This window comes from Macrobrachium rosenbergii, chromosome 36 (genome assembly GCF_040412425.1).
Source record: "Macrobrachium rosenbergii isolate ZJJX-2024 chromosome 36, ASM4041242v1, whole genome shotgun sequence".
Lineage (NCBI taxonomy): Eukaryota > Metazoa > Arthropoda > Malacostraca > Decapoda > Palaemonidae > Macrobrachium > Macrobrachium rosenbergii.
The window spans coordinates 23,613,450-23,637,204 of record NC_089776.1 but is presented as its reverse complement, the minus strand read 5'-3'; the positions used below and the strand labels follow the sequence as shown (position 1 = coordinate 23,637,204).

General features: G+C 39.6%; 1 long non-coding RNA gene and 1 other non-coding gene across 3 annotated transcripts; both read left to right on the top strand.

The window, feature by feature from the left end:
• On the top strand, positions 1-23,755 carry LOC136856497 (uncharacterized). Of its 2 annotated transcripts, none has more exons than XR_010858362.1 (3): positions 1-85; positions 17,678-17,792; positions 23,023-23,755. It is a non-coding gene; the product is annotated as an uncharacterized lncRNA (long non-coding RNA). The 2 variants fall into 2 exon arrangements; XR_010858361.1 differs by lacking the exon at positions 23,023-23,755 and adding an exon at positions 21,501-21,744.
• Positions 12,548-12,649, top strand: LOC136825066 (U6 spliceosomal RNA). The gene has a single exon (XR_010849242.1). It is a non-coding gene; the product is annotated as a U6 spliceosomal RNA (small nuclear RNA).

Sequence of the window (23,755 nt, the reverse complement as noted above, 5' to 3'; positions counted from 1 at the left end):
GTCATTGCCTCTGAAACTCCAGTCCCACTGCGTGTGTCTCCGTTGCGGTGTTGTGTTCGAAGACGGGATCGACATTTCTGTAACTGTAAGTAATTTATTTCTAACATTTTAATGCAAATAAATCAGTTATACGATCACAAGATTGGTTGGGTGACAAATCTGTGCAGAGAAGCAGCTCTGTGATATCGTTAGGGGAACATAGAACTTGGTTTTCAAAGAATGGTAAAACTAAGCTCAGTAGGCAAAACCGCAGACTATTCCGTGGCCTGATTCTCAACAATCGCCGACTGAGATATTTATCGTCTTTTGTTTAAGGCTTTTGCTAGTGTTACCCTCATTGGCATTTGTAGGTAATAGCTCCGCACGGACTGTATGGAACGGTTCCGCGAATACGAAAGTCAATATATGTTCAAGAAGGGATTGGCAAAGGAAATCCGGTATTATTTTATAAAGTTGCCAATACACGCTATGGAATTGTAACCTACATTTTTAAAAGAGTTCTTCATTCTCGTTATTTTGAACCCCATAAACACTATGCGCAAATGATAAAAAATTAATAAAATTATGACTTACAAGGTAAGAATACGCCCCCCCTCTCCATAGCTAACACGGCAAATTTGTAACCAGGAAACACCCCTAGGTTAAGTTATGTTGGTATTTTAAGGTTCTTTTTGGTCCCCTATCATTTCCTAGTTATATTTGCATGAAAAACCTAAAATGGTTTTTCGCGCAAAAGTGGCTGGCTGGAGTCATATTGACAACTTATAAAATTTTACCGGAAATCCTACTATAATAGGAACCATGCTAACGTAGCGCACCCTAACCTAACCTAGTAGGCCGTGTTACTTAGCTGGGGGCTCCCAGAATACCCCCCCCAAGTAGCCTACAGGAAACAATTTTTTACCAAGAGTCCCCCTGTAACACTGCGCATGCGTGATAGCATTCCAGGATGGCCAGCATACAAAAACAATCTGTTCTGAGCTTAATTACCTTCGACCGACAAAAAATAATGGTAAAATCTTGATAAGTAACCAAAATACTTTGGGAATAATCAGTCTTAAAGGAAATAACCAACGTGGGGTTAATGTATAGTTTTACCCTCGTTTGTTTATGGTATTTTTCGTCCTTTGTCTTTTCACTCTCATCCCCAATGGGCTGGTATTAAACACAAGGAACGCGGTAGTAATCAATTTTACCACCAAGTATTTCAGTCCAAATAGCCACTGGCTTGTCGAATATGTCATCATCAAAATTTGTAGGCCCGTCCAAACTTTTTTACACCAATCTCAGGTTACAAATTTGCGATTTGAAACTTGATGGTAGCCTAGTGGCTTCCTTGTGTATTGTTGATTTCAACTTTTACCTGGCAGTGCAGCATGTACTAGGTCTTGAAAATTAGTTTTAAATTTTTTATATACAAATCTGTAAGGTTAATCGTAATTAGAGAAATAAGGTTAATTTTAAGTTGCTTTTCATGAAGCTGTACTAACCTTCGACTAGCATAGCCTATGATTGTGTGGAACTGGAATTTAAGGAGGAAAGGCTGCCTGGGCTGCTAGGTTAGTTGAGAAGGGTCCTGGTCATTTCGGCTGTGAGTCATTAGTGCGTAACACCCAAACGGGTGAAATGGGTGTATATAATACTTTGATCCTGAGGGACTGGTGTTAAACATGGCGTCTCGAGGAGCTTCCGCCATGTCTTAAGGCCTAAACTTCATATAACCAAGGTTGTGATGGCCTAGTAGGTTTACGGCAGAAAATAATCATTGTTAACTTGTTGAGAATATGCTGCATTAGCAGATGGGACTAGGCTATAAGCCTAGGACTTAACAAGAAGCATAGGAATATGAAAGGAATTTAAATTTTGACATATTCAAGGTGATCTTTTAAAATTTATCACAAATAGCCTATGGCAAAATACTCATTATATGCAATTTGTGTATGAGTAACCAGTTAACAGATAATCAGTGGTCAGGTCCAAGTTTACAGTTCATATATTTTGTCATTTATTGTTTTATAAGATTTGCGAGTAGTGGGTTAACATGGCTTTCCTTAGCAACATTCACTTGAGGGTGTGACGTCCCAGGCTACATGAGTTAGGGCAGAAGATTCTCTTTAGCCTTGGCAAGCAACTCTTCTGGAAGAACAACACTTCGAAGTCAAACCAGAGGGTGGAAGGAACTCTTCAGCTTTGGTAGGCAACCCTTCTAAGAGAAGCTTACTTTGGAATGTGCCATAGCCATTGTACCATGGCCTTTCATGGTCTTGGTTTTGAGTTCCCTTGCCTGAGGGTATAATCAGGCATTTATCCTCTTTTTTTTTCACTTTCCTGTTTTTATTTGAAAAGAATGTAGGACTGGCTGATGAGAAAGCGAAAGTTGCTTGGTGGGTCATCAGGAAAGTGCCTTTGTCCTTACCAAATCTTTGCCTTCTGAGTGGTTTTTAATTTCTAAATCCATCCAGACTGTCCTCCCCCAAGTTCCTGTAGCAAACCTGGCAGGTTCTTATTTGCCTTACATTGTGTGCCGGCACCACCGTGTCAACAAGTTGCCTCTGGCACTTTTTTCAATGACAGAATTTTTGTAAATAATGTAAATACTGTAGTTGAAGGTATTGTTGTTTACTGTTCTGTTGATTTTTACAATGTTACAGTTGTTATGAGTTTTTATTGGTTTTGCTATTGATTTTATGGTGTTAATTTTAATTCTTTCAGGAGACTGAGCTGAACCCTGTGCATGTTACTCAATACAGTAAAAAAAAAAAATTATAAAGTACTTTACTCAAATATTCAAGGCTTAAGGTTAAATTTCCTTGATCTCAAGAGTTGTGCCCATAACTAAGATTTGATGTTTTTATCTGAGACTATTGTAAATAGTAACAAGTCAAAGGTTGAGTTTTTAACCCCAGTGTTTGATGGCCTTGATTTAATTTATCATTGCAACATCCCACATACACTAAGTCTGGACGATCAGAAAAATTTGGAGTGTAGTTGCCATGAAGTTCTTTGTTTTAAAATTTTCAGAAAGTTCTACAATATGTACATACTGTATTTGCTGTTTACCTCAATACGAATATTGGCAGTTCTGTGTATGACTGTGTCTTGGAAAGGATTAGTATGGCCCAGTCCCAGGATTCAAAAGCTTCATTTGTTGTTTGTGGAGACTGTAATGCAAAGCACAGCAAGTGGCAAAATTCAAATTCCACAGATCAACATGGCTGGTCTGCTCTGAGTTCTGTGTATCCTCTGATTTTGTCCAGCTAGTCGAGGAACCCATGCATATTTTGGTTAATAGATGAGACCTCATATTCACAAAAGTTCCAGCAATTGTGAACTCCAAAGTCAGTGAATATACAGGCACTTCTGATTATAGTGGTTAGTGTTGTTCCATGCCACTCCAATGTAACTGGTTTGCATCTCCCCCAGGACGATGAAAAATCACTGGCTCTATATCATGATCAGTTATTCTGCAGTGGGAGGTTAAAATCAACATTCTTTGGAAGCTTAAATTTCAGGTCAATGGCCTCTGTGTGCATGTTCCATGTGAATAAGTTTTATCTACTGAAATAATACTTGTCAATCAGTATAGCTGTATTCCTAATGCCACCATTGAGCTCTGGCAGAGATTGCATTATTGATGCTTGTCAGGCACATATTTCAAATGCTATTTTAGATCCTGATCCCACAAAGAAGTTTTACGAAATACTGATGGCTATTTTAGTAAGGTATAGCAATACCTCGGTACTGGTCGTTAATTGGTTCTCGAAGGCATGACAAGTGCCAAAGACGAGGAGCACCAAATGAATTTTTCCCATGAGGAATAATTTAAACTGATTTAATTTATTCCAGAACTCGAAAACTATACTTTTTAAATCCATTTTATGCTTTGATGGACTTACATTTTACTGCCTAAAACTAATAATTATTATTATAAAACAATAATTACATTAAATACAAGTGAACACTGCATAAAGTAACTTCACACCTTACTTGTACTTTACTGGGAAGCATAGATGAAGTAGGTGGATGGTGACGAGGTTGTTGGTGAGGAATAAAATTGTTAGGAGAGTCCCCTTCCATTAAAACATTGGGCACTTGTGCCTCTGGTGTTTTTTCTCTTTCAATTTTTACTCTTATGGCCATTGAGCTTTAATTGATTCTCTTCAGGTTTAATTTTTACTAAAAACCCATCAGTTGACATTTGCTTTTCATGTCTTTTCATCGTGGCTCTAAAGTGGGAAATAGTTTCATCATTTAATAAATTTACATATTATATAAGTAACTTACCAAGTAATTACATTGCTAGTTCCTTGTTGGATGAGTCGGTAGAGTTCTCGGCTAGTGCTCTGATAGGCCCGAGTTTGAGTCTCTTGCCAGCCAGTGAAGAATTAGAGGAATTTATTTCTGGTGATAGAAATTCATTTCTCAGTATAATGTGGTTTGGATTCCAAGATAAGCTATAGGTCCCATTGCTAGGTAACCAATTGGTTCTTAGCCACGTAAAATAAGTCTAATCCTTCGGGCCAGCCCTAGGAGAGCTGTTAATCAGCTCAGTGGTCTGGTTAAACTAAGGTATACTTACTGTTATTAATTACATTGTATTAGTTGCACTTGCTTGGCAGCTAAAATTTTGAAATTTGCGGGTTGCGCTGTTTTGTTTTGGTTAGGTGACTTGGCCTGCCCACTTTTGTGGAAAGAGAGGAACAACTAGCAAATGGGCTTCAATTTGTTTTTGCCAGCTGATGGTTGTATGCCAGTTTTTAGCAGCAGCTATTTGATTTTTAGAATTTGTCTTTTCCTGTTGTATTTGCTCATATAGTGAAGTATTCTGTCTTGGTAGCCATTACAGCACATTTAGAATTTGTTAGGTTCCTTTAGAACCTTAATTGTGACTGTAATTGAATTAACTTCTCCTGATTTTGACTTTGGCTGGCTTGGTTTTACGTAATGCCAGACTCAGTTCGTCTAGCTTTAGGTATTGCAGTAAAGGCTGCAATACTCGTTTAGCTAAAGAATCTTATGACTCTTATGATCTGTACAGGCTGTAGGGGACAGGTGTGTTCAAAAGAATTAAGATGTAGAGAATGTTTTTATTGTGACTTGAAAAAATGGAAGTCTCTAAAATCACATTTGAATAAAATGGCTAGGGAAAAGAAGAGGAAGGCTACTGCTAGGCAGTCCAGTAAATCTTTAGCTAGACAGGAACCTTGTAGTTCTGTGAATATTGATAATGTTGACGTCGATGTTTATGTTCCTGAGATTTCTATTAATCCCATTGCCCAACCCTTCTCCAGTGCAATAAGATTGATAAAAGGTTCGAGTTAATTGTCGAATCTATCGCACAGTTAGTGTCATCTGTTAAAGTGCTCATGGATAACAAGAGTGAGCTGGAGCGCCCTGTAACACCCAGTGTTAGTGTTGTGTCGGTGAAGCACACAGTAGCGCCCAGTGCAAGTGAGGTTTTGGTGGAGGAGGTGGCTGCCCTGTCCACTGATTCCCCTAGGCAAAGGTCAATGACTTACTCCTCTAAACCTGGGAGGAATCAAACTGGTAGCCCAATTGAGGTCGGTGGGGTCTGCCTTCGGGCAGTCACCCCCTCGATTGAACTTGTTGCTAAATCCCAGGTTGCAGCCAAACGTCGACGGAAAGGCGTTTCCTTGGATGTTCATTGTCTTTCCTCTAGTTCAGGGATTCTTCTTCTAAATGGCAATGGCATTTTGTAGAAGAGTCACATCCTCTGAAAAGACGTACTAGTGGTGCTTCGCATTCTTCTCCGCCTTTGCAAGAAGTCTAAGGACACCTTGGACAGTCCCCAACCTTCATGTAGTAGTTGGGTAGCTGGGACAGCCCGGAGCGATTTTCTTCCGTTCCTCCAGCAGTGGAAAGTCAGAATGTGACTTCTAAATGCTCATTGTCTCACAAACACTCAGCTTCACGTAGAGTGTCTTCTCCTGAGTGTCCTCCAGTGCCTGAGTCTGCCTTGGCTCCCGAGCACCCTTTAGTGATGGAAGCCCATGCTGTTACCGAATGCCAGTCATCACCTGAACGCCTGAAGGTATATAAGCGCCCATTAGCATGCGGACTTTCTTCAGTTTTTGAGCGCCTGTCTTCTCTTCAGCGTCATAGAGCACCCAAGCGAACATTGTTGACCGAATGCTCTCTCTCTCCTGGAGGCCCGACTTACCAAGCACCAGCGTTCGGCCGGTGCCTTTCTACCGCTATTGATGCTTCTCTTGCTTCTATTCATGTTGGAACACAAGCAGTCAGTCTCAGTCTAACCTGCTTCAGCCTTTGGTTTGTATGCAGTTGCCTTCTACAGTGGATCCTGTCCAGATCAAGCTGGACAGCATTTTGAGCCTGCTGAAAAAGGCTCCTTTGGCTCCCCAGTCCACAGATTTACCCTTGTTGCTTGTGTCTTCTTCTGATGAAGATAATATACAGGACGCTAATTCTTCCACTTACACGTCGTTAGCTACCTTCCCAGCTTCTTTTCTCCTGCAGCTCCTTCCTCGCCTGCATCTGCTTTCCTGATGGAGGCGCAGTCTTCGGACTCTTCTAAGCTGCCAAAGTTAGTGCTCTCTTCTTTAGCGAAGAAAGCATTGAATGATATTGATGGATGGCTTTCAGAGAAGAGGGAGCAAGGTCATGCTGCCTATAGTTTTCTTATGCCACAGGGGAAGCTCCTTCCCTGGGAGTCAGTGCCTCATCCCAAGGGGACTTCACTGTGCTAATCGATTCTTCTCGAAGATCTGCCTTTTCTTCAACGAAGGTCATGTTTAATTCTTCAGAACTTTCTCACCTTCTCAAAAATCTTTTAAAAGTTTTTGAGGTGTTTGTTTTTTGGATTGGGCATATATATGAAGCTTAATTTTAATATGAAAATACCATTTTTTAAAGACCAGTAGATATTTCAGAAGAAAGTAGGTTTCATTAAATCGGGAGATATTACATGATTTGGAAAGAAAGATTGTCCTAATTCATGCAAAGTCAAAGACAGAATGTCATGCTTAGTCATTTAAAAACAGATAAGGAAATGGCCATGGACATCAAGCCTCACCTTAACTTCAGTTATAGCAGGGGAGTGGTATTTAATAGAAATTTGCATGATTTTAACAAAGAAGAAATTCTAGATATGTGTCCAAAAGAAGTCTGGAAGGTGCCTAAGGTTCCCAAAACATCAGTGGTTATATTGAAATCTGGAGATCCAGAAAACATCTGTATGTAGACATAGCAGGAAAAAGAGTATGAGATAAACCCTTCAAACAGAAGCCCTTGCAATGTTTTAACTGTTTCAAATTTGGACACCCCTCTAAAGCCTGTAAAAATGATAAAGTATGCAATAACTGTTCTAGAGCTGAGCATGGAGACTGCAATCTTGATGCAAAATGCTTAAATTGTGGTATGGACCTTAAACCCAGTGAGAGGATACTGTATGTCCAAATTTCAAAATTGAAGAAGCAGTCCTTAGCAAGTTTAATGCAGAACACATCACTGTTGGGTATGCTAAACGCCTAATGAACACGACCCGAATTATGCCAAAGCGTTAAAAGAAAACCTAATTTCTCCTGCCAACAAATTCACCATCTAAGGCTGAAAGAGGGTCATCCAGGTCTACCAAACAATTGTCTGAAGTAAGGAAAGAGCATGTCAAGGCAAGCTTACTACCCCAGAGGATTTTACCAACACCCCTCAAGGCCCCTCAAGGCAGATGCAGTGCCTTCCTTACAGTCTTCCCCTACCCCATAGACACCTCTACATACCTCTCTATAGGGCAGTATCTCTGCCTGACTTAGAAGAGGTCGAACATTCCGAGGAGCTACCATAGACACCAATAAAAGGGGGAGGTGTCTAGACCAGGTAGCTCCCCATCCCACCATAAAAGAGGGAGACTATCACTCTCTCTCCAAGGTCATAAAACCAAAATATCCAATAGATATGAAGTCATTTCTTCAATTGACAATGAACCAGATGACTTAAACATCCACAAAGTCAGTGCCGATGTTCATTGGTCTGCTAGCCAGATCACTAAAGAATAAAAAAAAGCAGATTAGTTTGAAGCCCAAGATATCAAGATCAAATTTAAATCCAAAAAATTTATGTAACCCAAAAATTGCCAATGAAAAGACCCTTCCAGAGTCTCTTCCAAAAAATAAATAATTTTCAAGTCTACATCTTGCAGTGGAATTGTCAAGGTCTGAGGGCTAAATATGATGAGCTGAAACTACTCATCCAGAAATACTCTACTATGACTGTTTGTCTACAAGAGAGCATGACTGTTTGTCTACAAGAGAGCATGCTGGACAGCAATACTCCTTGTCCATGGGAATATGTTATAGGACCCCTTATGACCAACAAATGAGGAGCCATGGTGGAAGCCTCATTTATGTTCACCATGATGTCCCACAAATACCCTTTACTTTACATACTCCTCTGCAGCCAGTGGCTGTACAAATCGACATTGGGAGAAGATACACTATTTGCTCTATGTCCTTGCTCACTAATGATAGTATTACATATGACGATCTTACCACAGTACTACATCAACTCCCTCAACTATTCTTATTAGTTGGAGACATGAATGGTAGACACCCATTAAGGGGTAATGTTTTAGCAAATTACCATGTGGCCTCAGTTAACAACAGAACGCCACCTTCATGTGTTTAGAGAAAAGTCTGGAAGATAGCAGGAAAATTCACACCAAATCCACCAGTTCTCAAAGTCAATGGTCATTTCATGAGTGGTACAGTAGAGGCTAGTAATGCTCTGGCAGAGCACTTTGCCAATGTATCACAAGTGTCAGAAGCTGCTCCTGGTTTTCATTATAGAAATTGAGAGGAACAGAAACTCCTTGACTTACAGCAAATAAAGATGTCACATAATATACCTTTTAATGAAAATGAATTTGATTCAGCTCTAGCTTCTTGTAATGATATGGCCTCAGGCCCTGATGACATTCCTCTTGCTATGGTAAGGCATGTGTCAATAAACACAAAGCTTTTTATTTTAATTATTATAAACAGGATATGGCGTGACACTAGTTACCCAACTGTATGGGAACTAGCAATTATTTTAGGTTTTATAAAACCTGGTGAGGATAAGTTTTTACCAACAAGCTGCCAACCAATTGCACTAACTTGTTTGTGCAAGATAATGGAAAAGATGGTCAATGCAAGGCTTGTCTGGATCTTGGAAAAAAGGGCATTTTGTCACCAGCTAGGCTAAGTGTGGTTTTTGAAAATTGCACTCAACAACAGATACCCTTGTGCATTTTGAGTCATCTATTTGTGAGTCATTTGCATCCAAGCATCGTCACATAACAGTATCCTTTGACCTTGAAAAAGCACATGACACTGCCTGGAGATGTGGAATTCTTAAAGTTAATCATGAATGTGGATTAACGGTGGAGTTGCCATTATTTCTTAGAGCATTTTTAACACAGACACTTTCAGGTAAGAGTAGGTAATACTCTGAAAGAAAATGCCAAGTAGAAGGAGTCCCCCAAGGTAGCGTGCTCAGCGATACTCTGTTTGCCTTGACAATAAATGGCATCTCTGCATTTGTTCTTCATGATGTCCTTCATACAATTTTTGTGGGTGATATTTCCATATTTTCTGCAGCAAGAATGTCCGCAATTAAAAAAAACTTCAGTTGGATTTAGAGTACATTCTAATGGTTTTAATTGCAGGGGTGTGCTTCCTCTAGAGGCATCAAATTTTACAGCAGATCTGTATGGGATTTTAACTGCTGTTGAAAAAATAACTACAACATTGGAAGATGACAATTTTACAATTTTAAGTGATGCAAAAAGCATTTTACAGGCTTTAGTACATTTTAATCCAACCAACCCTTTCGTTTTAAAGATTCTAGAGTAGCTTGTCATCATTGAGTGCAGAGGTATTAGAGTGGAATTTTGCTGGGTTCCAACACATGTTGGTTTGCCTGGAAATGAAGAGGCTGATAAATTGGCAAAAACAGCTGCAGCAGAACTACTTCCAAGATGTCCAATATTACACAGTGGTTTCTAGCCCAATATCAGGCAGTCTCTTTGTGATATTTGGCAACAGCGTTGGGACTCTCTTAGACCAGAATAAGATGAGAGAGATCAAAGGTGTCATGTCTCCTTGGAAGTATAACTTTATGCCCCGGAGTTGAGAAGCTGCCCTCTGTCGTCTTCGCATTGGCCATACTCGTTTAACGCAAAAGTTTTTAATGAGGGGCAGGCCTTACCCTCACTATGAGGATTGCTTAGTCCCCTTGCTTGTAAAGCATTTGCTGGTCGAATGCCCCAGTCTTGGGGATTCAAGAGTTCGATGCACCTCTGAAGCTTGGGATGGGGATGGCAGGTACATCCTTGCCAAGATCCTTGGAGAGGATGTGATGTATGATGCTAGTGGCATTTTTAAATATATTTTAGAAGCTGGAGTTTTACATAAGATATAATTTTATTTCCTACAAGTTTTAATCATACATTCTATTATAAATATACTACACTATGTAGTCTTTTAATTGACATCGGCGTCAGTGACCATAGAAGTCACGACGCCTGGTAACTTAAAATCATTCATTCATTCTTCAATACAAAATGAAAAGAGCTGAAGTGATATTAACAAGGTTACGAATAGGTCATTCCAGACTAACACGAGTATTTAATGACAACTCTGCATGGGGACGTCCCTTGTTGCAAGTCTGCAAAATAATTGGAACTGTAAAGCATATTCTATGTGATTATGTCATTTTTAATAGGCAGGGAAATTTTAATTTGGGTCTTAAATCATTAACAGAAATATTATCAGAATCGGATAATTTTTCATTATGTAGTTTCAATATTTTTAAGGAAGACTAATTTGATCAATAAAATTTAACATTTTGTTCATGAGACTTACCTGCCAGATATATATAGCTGTATTCAAGTCCGAATAGAATTTTCAAACTCGCGTACACGCAGTGGCCGGGCAGGTGGTTAGTACCCATTCCCGCCGCTGGGAGGCGGGTATCAGAACCATTCCCATTTTCTATTCAGATATTTTCTTCTGTCGCTGGACTGTCAATTACCTGCTGTCAGTTCCGCCATTTGATTTCGAAATTTGTTGTCACTAAGCATTTTGGTTGTTTTTGGTATTCGACCGATCTGGGGACTTGGCATACGCCTTAGACCGCTTTTGATTTTGCTTTTGACTTTTTCTTATAATTAAGATGTCTTACCTCAGCTATTGAGTCTGTAGCTTGCGAATGTAAGGTGAGGCTATCAAGACTTTGATAGTTCCTCACACTTCATGTATGATATGTAAGGGTGTTCAATGCTCTATGATAATCAGTAATGAATGTGGGATTGTCTGAGGTGAGGAAGAAGAAATATGAAGCCTATATGCTTAAATTAAGGTGATAGGCTGAGGAGATCTTCTCCTATAGTATCCTTTAGATGGACCAGTCAGGGTTTTCTCCTACTAGTAACCCTGTAGTAAATTTTAGTACTAACCCTGTAGTTTGTTGCTGCAGAAGGTAATTCCCTGGCTCGGTTGAGTCAATGCTGTTCTTGAAACTAAAGTGAATGCAATTCAAACGCATAGTGTTAGTGCTAGTGCCCCTAGTGTGTTGTGGAGGGGGCGCAGATCGCCCTATAATGCTCTTAGGCCTGACCTCCGCCGAACCCCAGGACCAGGAGGGGCATGTCTAGCCGCATGAGGGTTACGGGGGCTTCCCACCGATCTGGCGTCCCTTCGGCAGGTCCTGATGACGCTACCCAGGCTGCCAGGGATCGTGCTCAGGCACGCATCCTGAAGGATTGCTTCTCGTCCTCCGACACGTCCTCCCCGCCTCGGGGTTGGAGCTCTCGGTTGGACTCTCGCCCTCTTAAGAGAAGCTTAGAGGAGAGGACGCCTAACGCCCTCTTCCTCTAGACGTTGTACTCTTCCCCGAAAGTTGCGTGGATATTCCCTCTGCAAGAGAATAAAGTGTTTTTCGAATGATGACTACTCGACCCCCTGTCGCTTAAGGCAAGGCTAGAGTCTTCTTTCCTGTGAGAAGGAAGTATACGTCTTCTCGCCCCTTTTCCTTCTCAGGTTCAGCCTTTCTCCCGAGAGAGCTAAGCTCCTACTGCAAGATTTTGTTGGGTTTGCAACAGCTGGATGCTCTCGCATCCTTTCAAGATTCGAATTCGCCTGTTAAGAGGTACAGACTTTCACCCGTCTCCTGCTTCGCTTTCCTCGCCTGCTGTGATGTTTTGGGGCTTCGCCTGTCGCCTAGAGAGTGTTTAGTGGCTTCCATTCAGTCTCTCCTCGAAAGTTGAGGTGTTGGCCTTTTCTTCTTGTCTCGCCAGGAGCGCGCCTTGCTCTCGGTGGCGCTTTCTTTCACGCTTCACGCCGCTCTCACCTTGACGCCGGGCGCGCTTTCACGCTGTGACTCTTCAGTACTTGCCACGGAGCTCTCGCTGCCACGCCATGACGCCTGCTGCCTTTCGTATAGCTTCAAGTCTTGTGTTGACGCCATCCAGTTGTTCATCGTCGCAATAACCACCCGCTTCAACATCTGATGTCCTTTCTTAATTTAGCCAGTACTTGCTTCGCAGTACATATACTAAAATTGGAACGACAGAGAAGATTAGCATGCCCCGCTAGCGATGACCACGCTTAATCGTGAAGCTGCCCACATTTTTGCGTTTACTATATCGCATTTTTGTTGACGACTTCTTGCCCACATTTTTTAGTGTTTACTATATCAGATTCTGTTGACGACTTCTTCGTTCGGGAAGGAGTTCCCGCTAATGCGACGGGCGAATCGAACTACTTCTTCACCACTCACCAAGACCGCCAGCGCGGAAGAACATCCTTTCGTCACAGCTCTCTTTGTATGAAGAGAAACTTTTCGTCTCTTTCTTCCTCTGATTAACAGAGTCTGGCTTTTTTCTTAAGGATTCAGTTCTCCTGAGACTTTTCAACCTTCGGCCCTTCTCTCCACCTTCGCAGTTGTCTTTGTCTTAAGGGGAGCGTTTGACGAAAAAAAAAAAAAAAAAAAAATCGGAAATCAAATTTTCTGGGATATTTTTTTATGGCATCATACATATCCTGACTATCTTCTCAGAAAGTTTTATTTAAAAGTTCGCCACAAGTTAGAGTTATAAACAAAACAGTAACCCCATCATAGTCAAATTACATTTTTTCGTATAATGTAATGATATTGTCGTATATCGGTGGTAATTTCTTTAGCTATGAAAATATTTAATAAGATCTATGGCAACCTGTAGGACCTAGTACGCATCAGCTTAAAGACAGGAATGCCTAGGGCAGTCAGTGGCAGTCAGTCAGCAGCAGCTCAGAGCTTGATCATGTAGACATACCGCTGCCCAACCTGGACGTATTTGACACCGCTTCATTTAGTCACTTAAGAAGGAAGTTATATTATTTCTTGCAGGTCTATTTTTGGCTTTTCATTATGTCATAAAACATCAAACTGTGTAACAGCAAGCAAATAAATACACAGAGAAGTTAAAAATATAGTTTTTCTCAAACTAAAGTTATCCACATTCAAAACTGCATCTCCCTTCATAACGATTGCATCAACCATTTCAATGATATAAAAGTAAACGAAAGCAATATTTGCTCAACAAAGGTTTCATGGAAGCAACACGAGACCCGCACCACGAGAGAGAGTTTTTTCCCATACACCTAAGAGAGGTAGCAAGTGACTCTTTCATCTCCAGACTTCTTTGCAACCAGGCTTCATTTTTGCACAAGCCTGAAAGAGTGAGGGGCATTGCTTGTCCTCCAACAAAGGAGAGAGGTTACTTGATTCCCTTTCCTGTTCTCCTCCTTTGTTTTTTGTTTCCTAACTGCCTCTCCTGTCAGAAAATTGTTTGACCTGCTCGAACAGATGTTCGAAAGGGAGAGCAGTGGAACAGGTCTTGGACTCGTGTTCCCGGACTTACTACAGATTGTTTTAGTCCCAAAACTTTCAGTAGCTGAGACCCGTCTTGGACGTCAACAGGCCTAGAACAACTCGGTCCGAAGGAAAGTTCAAGATGGAGACCTCGCAGTCAATACTAGGAGTCTTTCATCCCGGGGATTGATGGTATCTGGATCTCAAGATACTTGTCTTCACGCCCATTCATCCAATGCCGGGCGAAGCATTCAGGTTGTCTTGGGGGACCAGACCTACCAGCGTCTGTGGCTCTTCTGCTTTGGACTTGCACAACGGCCATACCATCGCCAGAAAACACCACTTCGTCCGTTCAGCGAAGTTAAGGCAACGGTTGGTCTGGTCAGTACTTTACGCGACCGCTGGAACACCAGATGCTGTTGGCATCACATTTTGCCCGGAGGTGTTTACACGTCTCATGAAAAACGTTAAGCGATGCAGTTGCACCTGTCGCACGTCAGGATCTCGGCTCTTACTTGGACGACTGGTTGATTCGAGCGTCGCCGAAGCCAAGGTATCTGGAGGACCTTCAGTTGACTCTGTAACCGTGAAGTCCCGACTCAATTCGGGATAGTCAGCAGCTGATCCTCACTGTCCATTGTGTCTGGGACCAGATGTATTCAGCGGCTTTTATAGCCGCCTGCTGCAAGAACAGCAACTTCTAAGTGTGTACCTAAAAGTCTCTCGCCTTCTGGAAAAGGAAACATGCATAGGTGAAGGAAGGAATGAGTCTGCTGGGGACCATTTCCTCGCTGGAGAAGTTTGTTTTCTGGGGAGTCTGCATCTCAGGCCTCTTCAGTTCTTTTTGTTGGAGAGCTGGCAAAGCAAGGAAGACTTGAAAGAGGAATTGAGAATTCTTCCTTATATAAAGAGGATCTGTGGTGGTGGCTCGATCCAAACGAAATTGCAGAAAGGATTCTCAAAGCTTCTGAACCCCAACCTAGTGTTGTTTTTCCGACGGTCAGTCAACAGGTTGGGGGCAACACTAGAGGGAGAGGAAGTGTTAGGAACCCGGAGAGAGGAACAGGTGTCCTGGCACATCGACTTCAAAGATTTGGCGGCTATCTTTTAGCTCTCCAATTCTTCGAGGTCCAAGTTTGCAATCGTGTAGTTCTAGCAAACTCGGACAATACTACTTGTTCCCTGTTCAGCCTTGCAAGATTATTCTGAGCCTAAGTGTGCTCGCAGCATTGATTCTCACAAGTTTTGCTGCAGGGGTCGAAATGTTCGAGCAGCACCCGCTCTGTTATGCCATCAACTCCTGCCGAAGGAATGGACCCTTCATCAGGAGGTTTGCCAAGATTTTTGGAAATTTTGGGGTCGCCATCTTGTGGATATTTTCACGACCTCAAGAACAGCGAGGCTCCCTCTATAAAGCTCATCTGTACTCGACCCTGGGGCAAAGGCGAGTAGTTGTTCTTCCTGGGATTGACGGGAATAGATGTTACACCTTTTTCCCGCTCTAAATTCTGGGAGAAGTCATACGTGCCAGTTCGCACCACACAAGGGACGTGGAGGATGACTCTCATCCCCACTGCTTTGGCCTTCGAACCACTGGTTCTCGGAGTTTTCTTCTGGTTGGTAGACGTCTCCGAGGACCTTCCTAAGGAGAGCAGACCAGCCTATACATACCCACTTCACATTTAGATATCTTTAAAATCTCCTGCCTGAACCTGACTGCTTTCAGACTATCGAAACTTGGTCAGAGCGAGGGTTTTTCACAGGCGTATCACAACATCGTTAGAGCCAGAAGTTCTTCATCTAAATACATATATCTAGTGGCGGAGCAACCTTCAAAGGTTGGTGTAGAAAGAAGCGGCTTTTCCTCTTCCTCTATCACTGTGAGCCAGGTTATGGATTTTCTCCTTACTTAAGAGAAAACTCGACATAGCAGTTCTGACTATCAAGTGTTATTGGAGCATGCTTTGATTGTATTCAGACACAGAGGATTAGATTTGTCTGACAATAAGGACTCCACGATCTTTACGAGTTTCTTTCAAGACGTCCGTTCCTCAGCGCTAATCTTCTCTGCTTGGAACTTGACCGAATGCTCAAGTTTTGATGTGTAGTCCTTGAGCCTCCACCTGCATCTCTAAGGATGTACTGAAAAAACGGCATTCTCGTGGTTCTGGCGGCAAAGAGTGAGCGAAGTTCGAGGGGCCGTCATGTGGGTCACAGAACACAATGCTGTCTATTCTTTAAGCCCCAAGTTCTTTGGCTAAGAATGATAGTGGTCTTCTAACCCTTGGCCCAGACACTTGAAATTAAAGGTTTAGCAGATCTTATTGGACAGGAACCTGAGGGATCTGTCCAGTTAGAGCTCTCAAGCACTACCTTAAAAGCACACAGACACCTGGTCCCTTGGATATTTTATGGTGTTCTGTGAGGCAACTAGTTAAATTTATGTCGAAGAATGCACTGGCATTCTTCATGAGGGACGTCATTAAGGACGCACTCTAGTTGTGACGACTCCAACTTCGTTGTTGAGAGTTAACGCTCACGAGGTGAGGCAGTTGCTACCTCCATGGCGTTCAAGAAAAATATGGTACCATGACATTCTCCTTAGTGCCACATTTTGGCGAAGTCAATTCATGCGTTTGCCCCACACTTGGCAAGATGTTTAGGTAGCATACCTAAAATTGCTTTTCGCTGGGACCATACATTGCTGCTTCAGCAACCTTGGGGACAGGGGTAAACTCTGATCCTATCCCCTTTAATTGTGTTTTTATATTGTTGGGTCGACTACCGAGGCAGTCTTCCCAATCCTTTGCAAACTAACGCTTAGGTGTTGGTTAGGTGGTTAGTAATGCTCTTTTTGTCCTCTTTGTATGGTCTATGATCTAGTCGCATTGTATTACTCTGACAGTAGATCATTTCTTCCAGAAGTCACCAGCCATAGGTCACTACCTCGCTGGGGTTCTAGTAAAGCAGAGCGCAGACTGGGAGTGACAGTAACCACTCAGTCAGCTACGCTAACAGATAAGTGAACCAAAATAATTTACCAATAATTATTTTTCCACTCCTTATTGCCCCTACCCTCCAAAGGTGGCATTCAGCTATATATATATCTGCAGGTAAGTTCATGAATAAAAATGATATTTTAATGATAAAATAAAGTTTGTTCATACTTACTCTGGCAGATATATATATTCATATTGTCTCTCCTCTCCTCCCCTCAGAGTCAGTGGCGTTAGAAAATCTGAATAGAAAATGGAATGGTTCTGATAACGCCTCCCAGCGGCGGAATGGGTACTATCCACCTGCCCGGTACTCGCGTGTGCCGCGAAGTTTTGAAATTTGTCGGACTTCGGAGAACACAGCTATATATATATCTGCCAGGTAAGTATGAACAAACTTTATTTTATCATTAAAATATCATTTTTATATTATATTGTAATAGATAACTCTTGTCATTTTTATGTAATTTAGTTTGTATATTGTGTGTATTATTTTAGTAATTTCCTCCTGAACGTTTTCGGGCCAGCACTGTAATAGTCTAGTTTGACTCACTGGGTGGTAAATCCTAATTTTATATATGTATATATATTATATATATATATATATATATATATATATATATATATATATATATATATATATATATATATATATATATATATTTATATGTGTATATATAATATATAAGTTTATATATAATACTAAGTTTCATTTAGTTATTTCATCATAAGTTTATTAAATGTAACATTTTATTTATCCTGTACATTTTCTTCATAGTTACATATTAAGATGTTTTTCCACTTTCCTTCAGGTGTGAGAGTGCTGTTATTTTGCGTGACACTTTATCACAAAATGGCCTGACTGGTTATGTTGGCTGAAAGGACCTCTCCGACCACCTGTCTCAATGGAGCTGCAGTTGATGAGAGGTAGGTTATCATAATTGCAGGAATGGGTATGGATGAGTTTTCTTGAACAAAAACTATGAATGCATTTTGCTCTACTTAAAAAAAACTGTATTATGTGTAGAGGTTAAAGAAGTGATTTCTGTTACAACAGAGAGGGTATTAACTTTATGAATTTGTTTAATGTGGCACATTTCTAGACTTTTAAATGGTTCACCCAAATGACATGGTCTTGAATGGAAAGTAGAAATTAGAATAAGGCAAAGTACACAGTTGGGCAGCTAGTTGGGAAAAGTTGAAATTATAATGAAGAAATCTTGAAGCTCTTGAAATAATCAGAAAAGAACCAATAGTCTTGTTTAATTCATTTACTGCCAGCACTGTTTATAGTGCACCATGCTGGCATACTGCTGGCTGTAAACTAGTATGGGGACGGAGGGTATATACTGAAGGGACACTCACTAGAAGTGAAGAGATCAATTTTTAATGCTGTGGGTAACAAGGTTTCTGCTATTGAATGAAGCAGATTGTAGGTTCAGTGGTTAGAGCTGTAAGTGAGCGTCACATGGGTCACTGTAGGCAGTACTAAAGGATGTTTGCAGCATCATTTCAGCGCCTAGCTGCAACGACTTTTTAACTTCTAACTTTGCCTCCATTCCCACTTTCTTGAGTCTTTTACTCCAACCTCTCTTATTACCTTAGTGTAACTGTGAGGTTTTCTTTGAGTTCCACCTTTATATCTGTATGCAATATGCACTAATTACTGTATTTTCATATTTTTGTGTCTGAATATGCATTTTTTATGATAAAATGCTTTACAGTACTGATTTTCAAATATATCAAGATTAATAAGATCAAATATAATAATAATAATACTGTACCTGTAATAATACAATAATAATAAGTAATTTTCAAATATTAATAGAATTCATCTTCCAAATTTTCTGGTTCTTATATTAATACCTTGGAATCAAGGTATTCTCAAGTTATTAAGAATTCCATATGAGACGATATATATATATATATATATATATATATATATATATATATATATATATATATATATATATATATATATATATATATATATATATATATATATATATATATATATATACCTTTGTTTAACCAGACCATTGAGCTGATTAACAGCTCTCCTAGGGCTGGCTCAAAGGATTAGACCTATTTTATGTGGCTAAGAACCAGTTGGTTACTTAGCAGCGGGACTCACAGCTTTGTGAATCCGATCCACATTATACCGAGAAATTAATTTCTATCACCAGAAATAAATTCCTCTAATTCTTCATTGGCCGGCCGGAGACTCGAACTTGGGCCTAGCAGAGTGCTAGCCGAGAACTCTACCGACTTGTCCGAGGAACAAATATATATACATTTATAATATATTATATATATATATATATATATATATATATATATATATATATATATATATATATATATATATATATATATATATATATATATATATATTATATATATATATATATATATATATTTATAAATGTGTATACTGTATATATAATATATTGACATACTTTCTGCAGAACTTTTTGGGATTCTTCTCGCCTCTGGCCCTGGCCTCCCCAGCTTCGTTTTTCATCAGCAACAAGCCTTCTGACTCCTCCAGGTTACCGAAGATGGTGCTTTCATCTTCCACCCGGAAGGCTCTCAATGATCGTCTTGTGTGCTGGAGGTATTCTTCGTACGAGACCGGAGAAGCTCCCTCACTGGGAGTGGTTGCCTCCTCCCAAGGGGACTTCTGAGGACTTGTTTACTTGTCTAGGTCAGCCTTCGCCGTCGCTAAGGTGACGTTCTCCCCTACAGAACTTGACCACCTTTTGAAGAACTTGTTTAGGATTTTTAAAATTTAAGCGTTTTGGACTGGTCGGTGGGGGCCTTAGATCACAAGATTAAGAAATGCTCCTTGTTCCTTGAAGTCACATCAGATTGGCTAAATGTCTTGTCGTGCAAAGATAGGGGCACCAGAGATTCTCTCAAGAGTTAGCCTGTCTCTACGTGATAGGAATATTGAAGAAGAGAGAGCACTGGCTCTCGTTCTGTGAGGACAAGAAAGGTCAAATAGGTATTAACTTAAAAATTACCTGAGCGCAGGTATACATGGCAGAGTGTGGACGGAAACATGGTGCTCGACCTCCGATCTCCGTGACCTGCACTCTGAGCAATTTGTGTTGTTGACAGACAAACAAATGGCAATTTTGAGAGACATAATAAATGTGCAATGATGAAATAAATATCAGCAGAAAGGCCAGAAAATTCTACCCATGAATATTACATGAGAGTCTTGACATATTAAGAAATGCAATGCATGACGTGATTGATGTGAAAACGAATAGACCTCTGACGTCTTTACAGTTCACTACAAAGAGTGTCACGGCTTCTGAGAAGTCTTCCGTATTGTAATCTCCTCTCGACCGCCAGCCCCTCTTCCCTCAGTCTACTGTCAGCAACCCCCCTCAATTTGGGACCACCGTGATGTGGTGAGGGGGCTCTTGAACCCCAGGAATCTGTTCCCCGGGTTTGAGTCCAAGAGTCCCATGTACCATTCTGTATTTCTTTGAATTAATTTTTGCGGAATTTTCCGCTAAATTGGACCTGATAAATAGGAAAAGATATCATAACTGGGATTGGGTTTATATCCGAAGCTAAATAGTGGGAACTGTGGTAGGACCATCAACTGCGATAATGTTGGGACCTGAGAGACATCAGGCAGAACTTTTCTTTAGGGCTGGACCACAGATTCCAGAGAGTTCTGATTCTGGGGATAGGACTCTTGGGACTATCTGGTTTGCCCATAACATGATTAGGGTGGGGCTGATTGTATTGCAGTAATATTGTCAGTCCTAGCAATTGGGTTTGGCTTACACTTGGGCCACTCTAATCATGTTGTGCCGTCCCCTATGGGGTAGGGTAGGGAGCAGACATTTGGGATTCGGTTCTCACTTGTGCCGTTGGTGGAAGAGTAAACTCCATGAAAGGCTGATGATATCTTTTTAAGGTTTTCAGGTTTAATTTTTTTTAATACTTAAATCTTTATGACAAGTAATTTTAAAGATTCAAGTACCCCTGGGCCCTCTGATGGCATTGTTCTGGCGCAGATGACGACTGCTGCTCCAGTACAGAGCAAATCTTCTAGCATGGAAATGGACGATTCTCTGGATAATCCAAATAACATAATATACAAGAAATCAAAATGTAAAAGAGCATTAAACCTAATTAAAAAACTATCGAATACTACTAGGGGAGCCAGTAGACATACCCATACTGTTATTTATTGTTTTACGGTTGTTTATTGTTTTGAATATATTCACGTTGATAAAAAGTGAAAATTGAAATATATCATACTAATATGTAACCATAAACAATGATTTTATTTTCCTAAATCACGGCAATACTTTTCATTACTGTATAGGTTCGAAATGAATGGTAGCCCAGACTTGCCTGATTCACTATGAAATTTAGGTCTTGAAGACCAAGCGCCGGAACCCATCAGGATTATTCAGCTCTGTAATGAAGGTGAAATATATAAATTAGTGATATGATTGATAATGAGTGGGTGAATGATGAATGTTCTTGGGTGGTTGTAGTTTCAGGTGTCACTATATGTTAGTGACAGATTTAAATGTAGACATAAGCTTTTAGTCGGTGTTTGCTCTTAAATAGGGTTTGCAGAAGAAGAGAGATTTATTGCAGATGATGCAACCAGTCGACCTCTTCCACATGGTTTTAGTTGGGCAAACAACAATCTTTATAACTAAATGCGCCATCGTAACGTCACGAAGCAGTTGCTATAACAAATTCCGATGGGAAAAAGGAAGAAATAACGAATGAATTGATGAAGAAATTCGCCTTTGAACGGATAAAAAAAAGCATCATCGTACATCTTGCACGTCGCGTTGGGCCAGTAAAAGTTTAGCAACTTCTTGTTGGAATTCGTAGGTGAGGAAATCCAATTGTGTTTATCGTATTTTCCAACTTTATTGATTTCGAACAAATATGCCCCTACCAGGTGTGTTCCTTTTGTTTTGTCTTTCTTGTAACTCTTCCAGAAAGCGAACGTGCAATGCTTTCATAAATTATGAACGAAATTCACGTAAGTTAAATGGTTTCTGTAAGTGAAATAACGTTTTATTGATATTTTGCTGTTTTTTCGTTGCCCACTCAACCTGACAACGTTTTTATAAAGAAAAATCGCTAATAATTAACACCTTTAAAGCGTTTTGTTATGCCAGATCTATTATAAAATTTTGTATATTAAATTGAAGACTTTGTAACAATACATTTATAGGATAATACGATTTATATTTAAAAATAACGGTTAGGCTTACACTGGTAGTGATATACCGTATGGCAAAGATTCCTTTCAGTAGTGGTGGGAGGGAAGCTGGAACTCCGTCGGGTTTCTCTAGTTTTATGTCCTGTAGATATTCAATGTTGATTTTATCGAGATAATAAACAATTATATTAATAATTATTATAAACTGTGATCAAAATTCATGTAAATTTTATAAATTGATGTTATTGGGGATTTGGATTTATTGTTGTAGGTTAAGCATACGTCTGAATGCGCCTAGAAGAAAAGGTGAAAAATAAGAATTAACCCATAGGGGACTGAGAGATGAGGTGAAGGAACTGGTAAAAACAGAAACTTTTTTGTTTTGTCTGTGTTGTTTGCCACGGGGGCAGGGATTTGATTTTGAGGTATAAACCTTTCTGGGGTCTCATTGGGGCCATGTGCCAAATTTTGTCTGCTACTGTCAAGGTGTTTTAATTTCTAAAGACCCCAAACATACAAACATTCATATATATATATATATATATATATATATATATATATATATATATATATATATATATATATATATATATATATATATATATAATTTGTGTGTATATGTGTGTATATATACTGTATATGTATATAAATATATTATATAATATATATATATATATATATATATATATATATATATATATATATATATATATATATATATATATATTATATATATATATATATATATATATATATATATATATATATATATATATATATATATATATATATATATATATATATATGTATGTATGTATATATATATAAAATTATATAAATGTATTTCTGTCTGAAATAGATGTAATATAATATGGTAATATGGGGTTTATGGATGATTACGTTTTACATGAAGGTAATTCTCAAATTTATCTTTTTCAGATGACTGAGTCAAGGTAAGTTAGTTATACCTCTCGTGCTATGGAGCTATTTGGTCTCTAATGTTCTTTTGTTGTTATCTTTGCCATTAGTTTTAGTTCACATGGACTTATGCAGGTGTTAATTTATCTGACTGGTATGTCAAACGTAAATACTTTTCACCCCAATAGATTATTTTTTGAGGAAGTATAAAGGACCAGATTTTTTAGTGAAGGGTCCATTTTTACAGATGACGGTCATTCGTTATTTAAGGCTATGAAATTCTGTATCATTAAATTCCGTGTTTTCTATTTTTTGTTTTTCATCTTGTGTAGTTAAGGCACCCTTCTTTTGTGACAAAAACCGTGATGTGTGGTTGTTTTGAGAACCGAGTTATATTGTCTATTTATTAGGGCGAATACTCATGGCATTTTCTTTGCTGTAAACACAGTGTCTGCTAACTGGGGCCCTTTCATTTGAACAAAATTAACTTGAGTCCCGACGTAAATAGGGTTATGAGTTTGGTTGTAAATTAGGATAGACAGATGGAAACTGTGACATTGCAGAGTGTGTTGTGACGATTTATAGATGTTATGAGTTTTTAATTAGTGATACATTTGTGTGTTTTTTTTTTTTTTTTGCAGATGCTAAGTTTTTAAGTAGTGATAGATTTATTTTTCTATATTTTCGTCGTCTTGTTTACTCAATGTATGTTCTTCTTCTCTTGGTATAAGGTTTGTTGATGTGTGTGTGTGTG